At 41.3% G+C, this 13654-nt stretch overlaps 1 protein-coding gene and 1 long non-coding RNA gene across 3 annotated transcripts in view; both read left to right on the plus strand.

Moving 5' to 3' along the window:
* Nucleotides 1-13654, plus strand: part of FGF2 (fibroblast growth factor 2) — a 67681-nt gene that overhangs the window by 880 nt on the left and 53147 nt on the right. The window lies entirely within an intron of this gene.
* Nucleotides 1-13654, plus strand: part of LOC130543336 (uncharacterized) — a 41869-nt gene continuing 28215 nt past the window's right edge. Inside the window, exon 1 of the long non-coding RNA XR_008958621.1 lies at nt 1-13654. This exon is cut by the window's right edge and continues 18072 nt beyond it. This is a non-coding gene — a long non-coding RNA (uncharacterized LOC130543336).

Consider the following 13654-nt stretch of genomic DNA (forward strand, 5'->3'; position numbering starts at 1 on the left):
GCTGGCCCCCTCTTCCTCCGCCATCCCATGTCCACCTCCTGTGGTTCTCCCCCCCGCCCCTCCATTCCAGCTTCTTCCTACTCTCCACTCCGACCTTAGTGGGACGTGTGGTTTCTTTCCGCGCAGCCCTCGGCGGTTTCGGGTTCACCACTCGCCCCCTCCTCCCCGGAGCTGCGGTGTCGGGTTAGACACTTCCCCGGGCTTCGGAGTGTGCCAGTTTCCCCTGGTAAACCAGTCCCCCGGGCCCGGAGCCGCAGGCTGCCTGGGCCTGGCCGGCGGGCTCCCTTCACGCAGACAACCTGCTGCTTAGGGGATGCCCGGCGGCGGAGAGGTGAGCGGGCTCGCCGAGATGCCGCCCGGGTCCCCACCCTGAAGTTCCAGTCCGTTCTGTGTTGGGGGCGCGCCGTCCCGCGGACGAAGACAGAGAGACCAAAGTTGAATTAAGTGCTGTTTATTGGAAAAAATACCTTCTCTGAGTCGTGCCCTTAAACTCCGATTTGGTAGGATCTGAGCCAGCTGGCACACTGCTCTCACCCATCTTTTTTTTTTTTTCCCTAATTGCTGACCGCTTTCAGAGCAAAAGATACGGACTTTGTTAATAAAGTGCGACACACTTTTGTTTTAATAGTGACAAGAACTGCAAAAACTTTAATCTTCCACCTGCTGTTATTAGCTTTGGGACCTTGAGCCTGTTCCCTCGTATTGAAGTGGGGTGATATCTACCTTGCGTCAGGTTTGAGGATCAAATGATACTTTATGTAAAGCGCGTGAAGGACTCATTGCACTAGTGTACACTTTTGTGTTCTGTAAAAACTCTTTGTAGTTACAGAAATAACACTGGCCTACAGTTCTGAAACTTGAGGGGTGCATTGGAATCACCTGGGGGGTTATAACACATTGCTGAACCTTGTCTTCCAGAGTTTGATTCCTTAGGTCTGGAGTGGGGCCTGATGATTCGCTTTTCTAACAAGTTCCCAGGTGATGCTGACCTGGGACCACACTTGAGACCAGCTGGTCTATAGCAAAGAGGAGGAAAAGGGCATAAAATGGGCCAATTAACAACACTGATGGAATTTGAAGTGAGAGAAAGAGGATCAGAGTATATTTTAACTGTCATCCTGTAAGTGTAGGTTGAACAGCCATTTTAAAAGCTGTGTGTTTGGCCTTCCTTCCTGGGTTTCAGGTGAAGAATCTGGTCTTCTGTTTGCCTGAGAAAAGACCTGCCCAGGTGCAGAACATCCCTCCCCAGTAGTTACCTCTTTGCCATAAGATGCTGATGGAATGTCATTCACACATGTGAGGTGATAGGGAAAGAGGCCAAAGCTTTGCCACGAAACCTGGGTTGAAGAATGGGAAATGTGCTTTTGTATTACTTGGGTCTTTATTGATTCCAAAATAGCAACCAGCAAAAGATGCAGGTCTTTACTTTAAAAAAAAAAAAAGATTAAATTTTATTAACCACTTACATTATCCAGTAAAACTGAAAAAGTACTCGTAACCCAATATATATGGGTTAGTGCTATTTCTCTATTTTAGTAACTTGAATAGGTTTCACAAAATTAAGTTTTATTTCTATGTTTTTTAAAAGATTTTATTTATTTGTCAGAGAGAGAGAGAGTGCAGGCGCACACACAAGCAGGGGGAGTGGCAGGCAGAGGGAGAATCAGGCTCCCCAATGAGCAAGGAGCCCAATGTGGGGCTCCATCCCAGAACCCTGGGATCAGGACCTGAGCCGGAGGCAGACGCTTAACTGACTGAGCCACCCAGGCGTCCCTAAAATTAAGTTTTAAACTTTGTGTTGGAAGTTTGTTTTGCAGTTGTACGCTAGGCAGCGCAGCTGAGTAGGGTCAGGTGCATATCTGTCTCAAATAGTTTTGTTCTTTTCTAGTAGCACAAGCTGTAATAAAAAAGGAGCATGTTCTATGACTAGAAGACAGAAGAACTCTCCAGATTAGTTCATGTTGGGGCTTCCCCTAGTCCTTTTTTTTTTTTAAAGACACTTTATTGCTGAATCATTTTTTTTTTCTTTGAAGCTTTTGATACTCTTTCATTTAGAATAAAACTATATAGGGACTAGTGGATAATTCTGAATGGCATAGCACACTGCCCCCCTTGTAGTAACAGATGTTAACTTTTTCTTCCCAACTATGAGTTTTCCATAATCTTAGTTTAACTCACTGGTTCTCAGAGGGGGGTGATTTTGTCCCTGCTCCCCACCCCCAACATTTGGCAAGGCCTAGAGACATTTTTGGTTCATAATTGGAACGGTGCTACTAGTACCTAGTAGGTAGAGGCCAGGGCTGCTGTTGACCATCCTACAGTGCACAGGATACCTCCATCATCCCAAGCAAAAAATTTTCTGATCCCAAATGTTAATAGTGGGAAGGTTGAGAGACCTGCCAACTTGATAACTAGCTAAGGGCAGCATGTTGAAAGTGAAGAGTAGAATACTCATCCAGATTTGTGGAAGGTACAGATTTTTTAAAAATCACCTTTTACCAGGAATAGACTGATAAGAATAAAAACCTAAAATGATAAATTTAGACCACTTCTGTGTAGCTCAATCCAGACACACATTTAAGTACAGTAAATTTTTCTGGCATGTCAATGATATACTGATAGTTGACCAACCAGGGCAAGACTGATGGGAAAGATACAAGAAAAAAATGTTTATGGACATGATATAACACTATTTTCCCAACCACATCTCCATTACCCAAACAAACAAGACTGACCAGAAAACATGGGAAAAACAGGGTTAATGGTTGCCACAATTTTCCACTGAATTATGGCTCACACAGCCAGACGTTTTTGAAAAGTTGAAAAACCCATGGTCTCATTCCTCAAGTGGTTTTGTCCAGTTGACCTGAAAATCTCAGAGATTTATTACTTTGACATTAACATTTTCTGCCCAGATGTCTTCTAAAATGCAAATACCTTTAAAAAGAAGAGTTTGGTCATTATCAGATTTTAACATTTGGTGTGAGTTAAATTGTAAGTATAATTTCTCCCCCCATAGCTGACTAGGACTGGAATTTAGGGAGGGATAGTATAAATGTGGGGTGCTGGTTAGGTATGGGGAATGTGGCTCAGGTGCTAAAGGGGAGACAGGGCAGGGAGGTGTTGGACAGGGAGGACAGAGGCAGAAATGAAAGGGGAGGGAGAAGATGACTGAACATCAATTTTCCATCTTCTCGGTGTTGTTGAAGGTCACTTTTGCTTCACATGTGGGTATCCTTCTGTGTTTTCACTTGAAAGGGCTGATTTTCCTGTACTTTCCTTATAGTTCTGGAGTAACTTTCATTTGACATGAGAGTTTTGATAAAAGCAGGATGTGGTGACAGAGTCTATGCTTCTCCAGCATGTGTGCTGCTCACGCAGCTTCCTTTTGGTGTCCTGGATGTTTTGACTGGCCTATTCAAATGCCCACGGGATCGTGTAACATTAAGCTATACTCTAAAGTCGTGAACCAAGTAAAAACTTCAGAAGAGAAAACATTTTATCCCAAGGAGCACGTACATACACCATGCGCTGGGGTGCAGTGAGGGAAATGTATGCGGCTTGTGGACCTTTTAGCATTAAATGTGTTCCAGATGCTCTTATTTAGGAAAAACAATGGAGGTAGTTAGCCCTGCTGTTTCTACCCTTGGGCTTCTCCTAGGAGGTGGCAGCCTGTTTGCCATACTTCTCCGCTTCCAGGCCCTAGGGGACACTGAGACTTGGAGAGGCAGAGGAACCTGCCCGCTCCTGTGTGGAGCAGGGATGGGACCCTGGCCTGCCTGACACCCGTGCCCTTTGCCACGGCACGTATTCCATGCAATTCCAGTCATAAAAACAAGGGCTTGTGAAATTCAGAGGGAGGCGTCAGACCTTGTCCTTCACTGGTCTTGTTTTATAGAAGAGAGGATTGAGGTTCAGAACAGTAACTGATGACCGGAGTTCATCTGCTGATTTCCCCGGTGATCATCCTGGGTGCCTTCTTGCCCACTGGGTCCCTTGCCTTCTCTTCCTGCCCGCCCCCCCTCCCCCCCCCCCCTCACTGCACTCTTCCATTCATTCCCGAGAGCACCCTCCAGGGCCCCCTTTGTGGGCTTCCTCCATTTCGTAGCTCTGGGCAAGCCAGCCCCTCTGCGGAGTGGAGTTCTTCAACAGGGTGCCTCTAGCTGTGTTCCTGCAGTATTCGATAAAGTCACCTTTCTTCTCTTCCTTTATGTAAATGACACTATGGATGCAGTGATACTAGATCCTTTCCCCCCATCTTTTTTGGGCAATATCTGGCAAGTGGATCCCACTAATTTGCCTTAACAAGCACAGTGTTTACTGTAATGCTGTTTATGTGCAGTAAACAAATGAAGTAAGAATCTAATAGCTCATTTAATCATGGAAATCATGTAATTGGTACAGTAATGAAAGGACAATTCATGAGTCACAGATATTACCACACCTTAGAACCCTTTTAAGAGGAGTTTGATGCCAAGTGACTTCAGTGTAGAAAAGGCAGTATCCCCTTGTGACACACCCTGAGGGCTCCCCTTGTGTTTATAAGATGGCCGTTATGTAATTAGACTTTGGCAATGGCGTAACAATGGCATTCTAAGTATTCTCACTTAGATTTATGATACCATTTTAAATGGATGGCCATGATTTTTAAGTTTAATTTGAAAATAAAAAAATTACAGGTATAATAAAACACAAACCATTCTTTATACGTTAAAATTATAAATTGACTTTATTCATCCATGCATTGATTCTCAGAAATCACCATCTGTGATACTGAAAAAGGTAATTTTTAGGTCTCACGTCATTGGAACTGTTATTTTTCAACCACAAGATGCCTGTACAACAGGATAATAACTACACATATGCTATAGCCTTGGCTTGTTTTTCCAAATTCCGGTGTTTGTTGATTTTCCAAAAACCCTGCTTGGGCCCCTTTGTCCTGTAGCGCACATCTGTTAGAAGGCTAGGAGTCGAAGACACGAACTGGAACAAGGCACTTCAGTACATTCAGGGCAAAAACCTGAACCCCATGACTGTATTCTATCCAAGCAAACGTATTTTGTTCTGCTTGTTTTTGAGCTGGTCATTTTCTGCACTCGGAAATCCAAGACTCGGTCTCGTAAATGCTATCAATGCTCAATAAATATTTAATGGTGGATTGTTTGCAAAATCATTTGGAAGATTGTATCATTAGGAAATGCAATTGTGGCGGCATGATTTCCAGTGTCTCCTTGTTGATACTTGTTAGATTCGCTGTTGTGTTCCCTTTTGCCATCAAACCCCTCCTCAAGCTAGGTTATTTATGGCCCCAGGTATTTAGTGGAGGACTAAAAGCCGTGACTCCCAGGGAGCCTCACCCTTGAGCCATAGACTGGTTCTTAGAAGCCAGACTAGCCCCATTCTAAATTCCTGTAAGATATTTTTAGTTTGAAGAAATTTGGAGGACCTAGAGGCAGCAGACAGCCAATATTCACTGTTTAATGGTATGTCTCATCCCAGCTGTCCTCTGTCACTCTTCCTGCACAAGGTGACTTTTGAATTGAGCAGCATACCCCTAATGCTTGCTTATTCATTTACAGAAATCTGTAGAGCATGTGTATTTATATTTTCAAAGGGCTACTTACTTCCGCATATTAACTTACCCTCTAAGTGGAATTATTCTATAGAATCCTGAAGTGAAAGTTTCCAGACTTTTAAAATATTCCAGAGATGATAAAAATGAGGAGGGTATATTCCAAGTATATTTGAACTATTGAACTATTGTTCAAATCTTGAACTATATATTCCAAGTATAATTGAACTGTTGAAAGGAATTTTCCTGTTTAATTTATAATTTAATTATTTTTTTAAAGAAGAATTTATTTATCTGACAGCGAGGGTGAGAGAGCACACGCAGGGGGAGCAGTAGAGGGAGAGGGAGAAGCAGACTCCCCACTGAGCAAGGAGCCTGATGCGGGGCTCGATCCCAGGACTCTGGGATCATGACCTGAGCCGAAGGCAGAGGCTTACCCATCTGAGCCACCCAGGCACCCCTATTTAATTATTTAAATTAAGCTATACATTGATTTGTAGTTGAAATTTATAATTAAACTAGAAAATGAGTTAAGAAAGAAGTGTTTGTGTGGGTTTTTTTTTTCCTTAAAGGAAATTTGTACAGAGTAGTAATGATCTGGCTGGATTCTCTGAGTACATTGTTCTCTGTTCATAATTTAGGCACCTTAGAGTAGGAACCATGAATTCTCCATATAAATAAGCACCAAAAAGGCTTAGGACCTTTTCCTCAGGGAGTGTTTACTAAGTGTCAGCTGCTGATGAAAACATTTTGTGGGGACCACTCAGCGTGTGTAATAATTACTCATGGATCATCCCCTGTAGAAAGCTTAGTTGAGGTTTGATGTTCTCTTGGTGTGGTTATGCATACATTTAGACACTTGGTCAGTCTTTTAATGAAGAAGATTATATGTCACAAAGTTATATTTGAAAAGTATTTGGGAATCTCAGAGGCTGACTATAAGCATTTCTTAGAGTAATCTGTATAGAAAGTTGAATCATTTTTCGTGATTAATAGTTTAAACTTGTTAGGAATTCTGTTTTCTTTAAAAAGCATTTTGGATTCTTAGCCTGTACTGTGTGGTACAAAATTCCTAGGTGTGCGGCACATGCTTGTTCATTCTTTTGTGCCCAATACCCTGAAATCCTGTGCTCTCTTCTTCTACTTCATCTCCTTTTCTCTTTTTAACTCTGGATCCCGCCCCCAGAATTTTACTTAAATCATTCTGGGCCCCAGCAGCCTTTCACTTCAACCATGTGAACTTATCCAATTTGTCACCCTGCTTGACAGTCTACTTGACACTTGATACTTGACCCCATACAATTTGACACTTGGTATTATTTCTTGCCTCTATCTTCTTGAGAATTCTTTGGCTTCTGTCATACCACATCAACCTGGCTTTCTCACCCATCCAACTGTCCTTCTGGTTGCTCCTCTTTGTGGTCTTTTGCTTTCATACTCCCCAAGGCTCTGTTTTTGGCCCTCTACTCTTCTTCCTGTCTACTCCTGTTCCTTCAGCAGATCATTTATAGGCCGTCTCAGTCCCTGATTTCCCATCTCTGTTAGGACTGTGTTTCCCTCTGCTTGAAGGACAAATAGCTGTAGTCTCAACTCAAAATGCATAAAAAAGAACTTAATGTCCTTTTCTCAAACTAGCACCCCTTTCTACCAAATTTCTGTTTGTAGTGAAATTCTTCTTCTAGTCTTCAAATCTAGACGCCTCAGAATCTTTCCTGCCTTAATGATTTTTCTTTGCACTGTCTTTCGATTTCCTGTGCCCTTTACTTACCTACGACCAGACCCTACCCGACTTCCCTTTTCAAATGTAATCTATCTGCGCAAACGTATTTCCCACTATTTACCATCCATACTCTCCTGATGCTGCTGGTGCTTTTACTGAATTGCAGTTTCTCATCTGACAAGACCGTCACTGTTACAGTGGTTGGCCTTTCCTTATGTGAGCCTTGGTTTTGGAAAATCCTTTTTCTTATCAGTTCCTCTCACACACGCTCTTTCCATTCCCACCTTTCCCTTTAAAAGTCTTTTAAGGGGGCACCTCGGTGGCTCAGTCGTTAAGCGTCTGCCTTCGGCTCAGGGCGTGATCCCGGCGTTCTGGGATCGAGCCCCGCATCAGGCTCCTCCACTGTGAGCCTGCTTCTTCCTCTCCCACTCCCCCGGCTTGTGTTCCCTCTCTCACTGGCTGTCTCTATCTCTGTCAAATAAATAAATAAAATCTTTAAAAAAAAAAAAAAGTCTTTTAAGACCTAGCTCAGAAATCTCCTCTGTGAAACGCTCCCTACTTTTTTTTATCTCTGTTTTCCCCGCAGTGCTTGGTACATGAGAACCTAATGACTTCGGTCATCAGACTTTGTTGAAGTGTTTCTCTCCTGCAGTGGGACTGAGCTCCTTGCAGGCAAGGACATGGATGGATATTTCATATCTGACCTCATGCACAGTGGCCACTCAAGGAGTGTTTGTTAAATTCTACATATACCTGACAATTTAGCCGAGTTTTCTCACTTCCGTTCTGACCCTCTCACATCCTCCTCCTCTTCGCTTTAATCCACTGTTTGCTGAATCATGTTTCAGGCCACATTTCTTTCACACCATCCTGGACCATCTTTCCTTTCCCATATACTTCTAATAGTTTGATATGTTTTAATTTCATGTCCCCTAATGTTATTGGAAATTCCTAATTGGGAAGGATTTAAAAAAAAAATTCAAACATTACCTAGCAATCTCTTTTTCTCCTGTTTTCTCTGAGGGTCTGAGACTGAACTGACTCATCCCAGATCCTTTTGGCTCCATTTGCTGAATGAATGACCAGGCTGAAGCCTATGAAGAGGTTCAATCAACATTTGTAGAAAGAGCTAGAACTTTAAATAAATAAACATAAATAATTCAGTATGAGGCATGTAAAGGGGATCAATTGAAGGCAGCATCACTGTAGTTTTTTCTGCAGACACCTTTCACACACTCAAAAGAAGTAATGAAGGTGAAACATAATCATTTGTTGGGATTACTTTTTATTGTGGAAGTTTTTCTTTTCAGCTATTGAGTAACATCAATATGTCTAGCGAATTCCAGAACGAGTTCTAATCCTCTAAATAAGGAGTACAGATCTGACAATTCATACTTGAATCAGACACTTTAATCCTTAAGCCTCTCTCTCTCAAGTCTAAAACCAGTGAATCATTTTATAAATTAGGATTAAGAACTATCTGGTACCATTGTTAGTATCCTTTTTGGCTCTGAGGGAATGGCACAAATAGTTTAGTCCTAATATTCAGATTTATGAGCCAAAATTCATTACCACAATCTTAAAACTCTTGAAAGGATAGAAATTGTATGACAAAGTGAGTCATAGTCTTTGTGATGTGATGTCTGTAAGGGTGGGTGGGAGAATTCGCTGAATGACCAGTCTTCTTCTACTCCTTTCTAAGCTGAATCATTTTGCAAATAGAAAACAATTCATAGGTTTTTCAGTGGTCATTCCAGAAATAGAAAATGGAAGAGGGTAACAGAATCAAATAATGCCTCCATTTAAAAAATTTCTTTTCGAAGTGTATCTCTTGAACAGTCTTTGTTCTGAATTAGAAATAACGTTAATTTAGTTACTGCTTAATGACACGTATCTTTTAATCTAACACCTCTGGTCTCTCTCTCGTCTATTATTTATGTTAGTTTTCTTGCCTAGATTTTTTTTTCTTTCATTCTCCTGTGTGATTTGACCTTTCCAGCTTTGACTCATTTGAAGATGGTGTATGTGTTTTGGGGGGAGGTGTCATTTACTTACCGGCTCAATGGCTACTTGGATGGGGACTCAAGGAAAGAAAGTCTCTTTAATCTTGGAAATTATGATTCTGGGATGGTATAATCTTGCATTTTGCATGGTTGGTCCTCTATTTCTTACTTCTTATTAGAAACAGATGTTTGGAGAGCCTTTCTCAGAGTCCAATTTAGTCCTTAATCTTTAAATGTAAGATTAATTAACCTTATTTCCTTATCTTCTTTGGGGGTAGAGCATTTGTCCAAAAATTATGTGAAAAAAGAAATACTCTATTTTGAGTGTGTTTCTAAGTTTTAGAAGTTCTTTTTACATACTTACATTTTTAAATTCCTCTAAACTCAATAATTTAGTAATGGGAATATAGCGCAAGTAAAATTGGGAAGACAGTCTTGCTAACTGATTTAATAGAGATACTATATATAAAGAAGACATATGCAGCTAGTGTTGGATTAAAAAATAATGAGTTACAGGGGCGCCTGGGTGGCACAACGGTTGGGCGTCTGCCTTCGGCTCAGGGCGTGATCCTGGCGTTATGGGATCGAGCCCTGCATCAGGCTCCTCCGCTATGAGCCTGCTTCTTCCTCTCCCACTCCCCCTGCTTGTGTTCCCTCTCTCGCTAGCTCTCTCTATCTCTGTCAAATAAATAAATAAAATCTTAAAAAAAAAAAAATGAGTTACAGCAACTCTTTCGGCTGTTACATGGTGGGAAAAGTGAGGCACAGATTATTTTGTAGGGAGGGTATTAAAGCCACAAAGTATTCAGGGGATCTGTCCAACCTTGGCCAGATGCCTAAGGAGATTGCCACAGTCCTAGGCAGTCTCTGTATCGGGCAGTATAGGAAGGTCTAGTTGTTTGGCCTTCACCTCTATATTCCTAGGAGCTTGGAATTTAGAAAGTATTTTTTGAATGAATGGATGAAATTCTTGAGAACATGCTCTATGTCAGCTTTACAAATAGTATGTTTAATCTTGATTACAAGTGTCATTAACCTCATTTATAGATAAGAATACAGTTTTGGTATTACCTTTTCAAAACACGATCTCTTTGTGACAACAGGTAATGAATTATACCTTCTAGATTTCTTGGTGTTTAGAACACAGATTTATGGTCAGAATTCCAGATAGAGGGGCGCCTGGGTAGCGCAGTCGTTAAAGCGTCTGCCTTCGGCTCAGGGCGTGATCCCGGCGTTCCGGGATCGAGTCCCACATCGGGCTCCTCTGCTGGGAGCCTGCTTCTTCCTCTCTCACTCGCCTGCTCTGTTCCCTCTCTCGCTGGCTGTCTCTCTTTCACATAAATAAATAAAATCTTAAAAAAAAAAAAAAAAAAAAAAAAAGAATTCCAGATAGACAATGTAGCAGAAATTAAAACAGAAATAGCAACTTAAAAAAAGAATTTAAATTTTTCCCAGAGGCTTCGCCATATCCAGCAAAGCTAGGGTCCCTGCTATTTTTTCTCCCACAATTTTATTACATTATTTTTGTTTAGAAAATATTAGGCATTTAAAGTGAAATAAGTCAGGCAGAGAAAGACAATTATATGGTTTCACTCATTTATGGAACGTAAGGAATAGCAGGGAGATCGGTAGGAGAAGGAAGGGAAGAATGAGGGGGGGGTAAAGAGAAGGGGGAAAGAACCATGAGAGACTATGGACTCTGGGAAACAAACTGAGGGCTTCAGAGAGGAGGGGAGTGGGGGATTGGGATAGGCCGGTGATGAGTATTAAGGAGGGCACATATTGCATGGTGCACCGGGTGTTATACGCAAATAATGAATCATGGAACACTACATCAAAAACTAAGGAGGTACTGTATGGTGACTAATATAACATAATAAAAAATTATTATAAAAAATTAAAAATAAAAACAACTTTGTAAAAAGAAGTATATAAAAAAAGGAAAATATCCATCAAAATATTATCAGGTCTTACCTTGGGGTGGTAGAATTACTTCTTTTGTTTTTTATTACTTCTTTTGACCAATCTTTGATTTTCTAAGTTTTCTGTAGTGAGCATATGTTATTTCTAATAGTCTAATGGAAACACTTTCTATCATATACACTAAGTAGCTATACTACTGACTTAAATAGTTTCACATGGCCAAACTGTTACAGCTCTTGGACAAAACAGACATGTCTGTGTTTGAAATATATCACATTTCCTACGTTAAGGATCAAGGACAAAGCAGGTGTCTATAGCTTCGGACAGTCTGAGGCAGAAAGTACACCTGTGCCCTCCTCCACTGGGAATCTCCTTGCAGATATCAGGAACTGGGCTGCCACATGTACAGACTTCGGGGCTCATCAAGCAGGAGCATGAAGCTGCATGTTCTTATTTGTACATTCACATAGGGTCTCACTCCCTCCACATTTCCCAGAAAAGAAAATGGGCAACTCATTTTTTTTTTAGATTCCATGTATGACTGGAATGATACGGTATTTGTATTTCTCAGTCTGACTTGTTTCACTTAGCATAATACCCTCCATGTCCATCTACTGTCCCAAATGGCACAATATCATTCTTTTTTATGGCTGATTAATATTCCAGTGTGTGCGTGTGTGTGTGTGTGTGTGTGTGTGTGTGTGTGTACCACATTTTCCTTATCCATTTGTCTATTTATGACACTTAGGTTGCTTGGCTATTGCAAGTAATGCTGGAATAAATATAGAGGTACATATAAAAAAAAAGAAAATATTAGGCATTTAATATAAAACAATTCCTTGGGCATTTGGGAAGTTCAGTCAGTTAAGTGTCTGCTTTCGGCCCTGGTCATGATCTCAGGATCCTGGGATTCAGCCCCATGTCAGGATTTTTACTCAGTGGGGAGTCTCCTTCTCCCTCTCCCTCTGCCTGCTAATGCTCTCTCTTTCTCTCACATTCTCTCACAAATAAATAAAATCTTAAAAAAAAATACAACAATTCCTTAAAATTTAGGGGTGGTTTTCTGAAGAACTCAAAGATTTTTAAATGGCATGTACAAAAATAGACTAGGACATAATTAAAGGTAAATACTATATAAGAGTGGAATGAACCTTGAAGACAGGGTCTGGAAGATTAAAGTGCAGAATAAGCTGGGGCATACAGAAAGTACAAGAGAATAACTGAAAGGATGTTTTAAAAGCTAGTTCCTTTCAAGAAAATTCGAGATAGGCTCACTATTTAAGAATACGTGGTGTAAGACTAAAAACCTACCCCCCCAAAACAGATGTAGTTGGACCTATTTTATTTTAATCTTCCATTTCATTTTAAACTTCTTCTTTTAATCTGGTCCATCAGTAATTTTTTAGTGTCTGCTATGGAGGAAATAAAGACCAAGATTGACAAAGATGTATCAAGAAAGCACTTAACCAGACACATCCAGAAATGTGTCTAAAATTAACTCTTTCCTGAAAATCACTTGCCCCCCCCCCTTTTCAACTTCCCAATATTTTTAAACGTTATCACCATCTTTCCTGCCAGCCAGGCCCATCTCTTGGAGCAAATGTCTACTCTTCATGTTCCTCAGTGCTCACATCCTTTTCTCGAGCCCTGTGCATTTTGGCTATGCAGTGTCTTTTACACTTGCTCTGGTCTCCGCACCCTTGCCGCAGCTGCTCTGGTTGTGTCCCTGACTGTTGCATCTGCCTGCTAACCCATCCCATCTGTGTGAGTCTGCTAGGACTGCCATAACAAAATACCATGGACTGAGTGGCTCAAGCAACAGATCTATTTTCTCATAGTTCTGGAGGCTACAAGTCCAAGATCAAGATGTCTGCAGGTTTGATGTCTTCTGAGGCTTCTCCTTGGTTAGCGGATGGCTGCCTTCTTGCTGCCTCTTCACTTGGGCATCCCTCTGTGCACACACAAAGTTCGCCTTGTGAAAGACACCTGTCAGGTTGGGTTAGGGCCCTCTCTAATGACTTCATTTTAACTTCATCACCTCTCTAGAAGCCTGGTCTTCAAATACAGTCATTTTCTGAGGTAGTGGGAGTTAGGGCTTAAACATATGAATTTGGGGGGAGGGTGAGATGTAATTCAGGCAGAGTAATCCTTCTGAAGACCAGCTCTGGTCATGTCATTCCCGTCCTCCGTGAAACATATGGACTTGAAAGAGGCCAACCCTTGGTACACACATTGCACTGTTGGCACTGCTGAGTCTGTAAGAACCGCAGAGAATAGGAAATTTACCAGCAGATGGGCGGTTGTCATAGATATCAAAAAGCGGAATAAAGATGTTTTCTGGAAACTAGAAACAGGTAGTAAGCTTAATGTAGGTCCTTGCTAAAAAAACAAACAAAACAACAACAAAAACCAAAAAAACTTCCAAGAGGCTTGAGA

Source organism: Ursus arctos, unplaced genomic scaffold, assembly GCF_023065955.2.
Source record: "Ursus arctos isolate Adak ecotype North America unplaced genomic scaffold, UrsArc2.0 scaffold_11, whole genome shotgun sequence".
Classification (NCBI taxonomy): Eukaryota; Metazoa; Chordata; class Mammalia; order Carnivora; family Ursidae; genus Ursus; species Ursus arctos.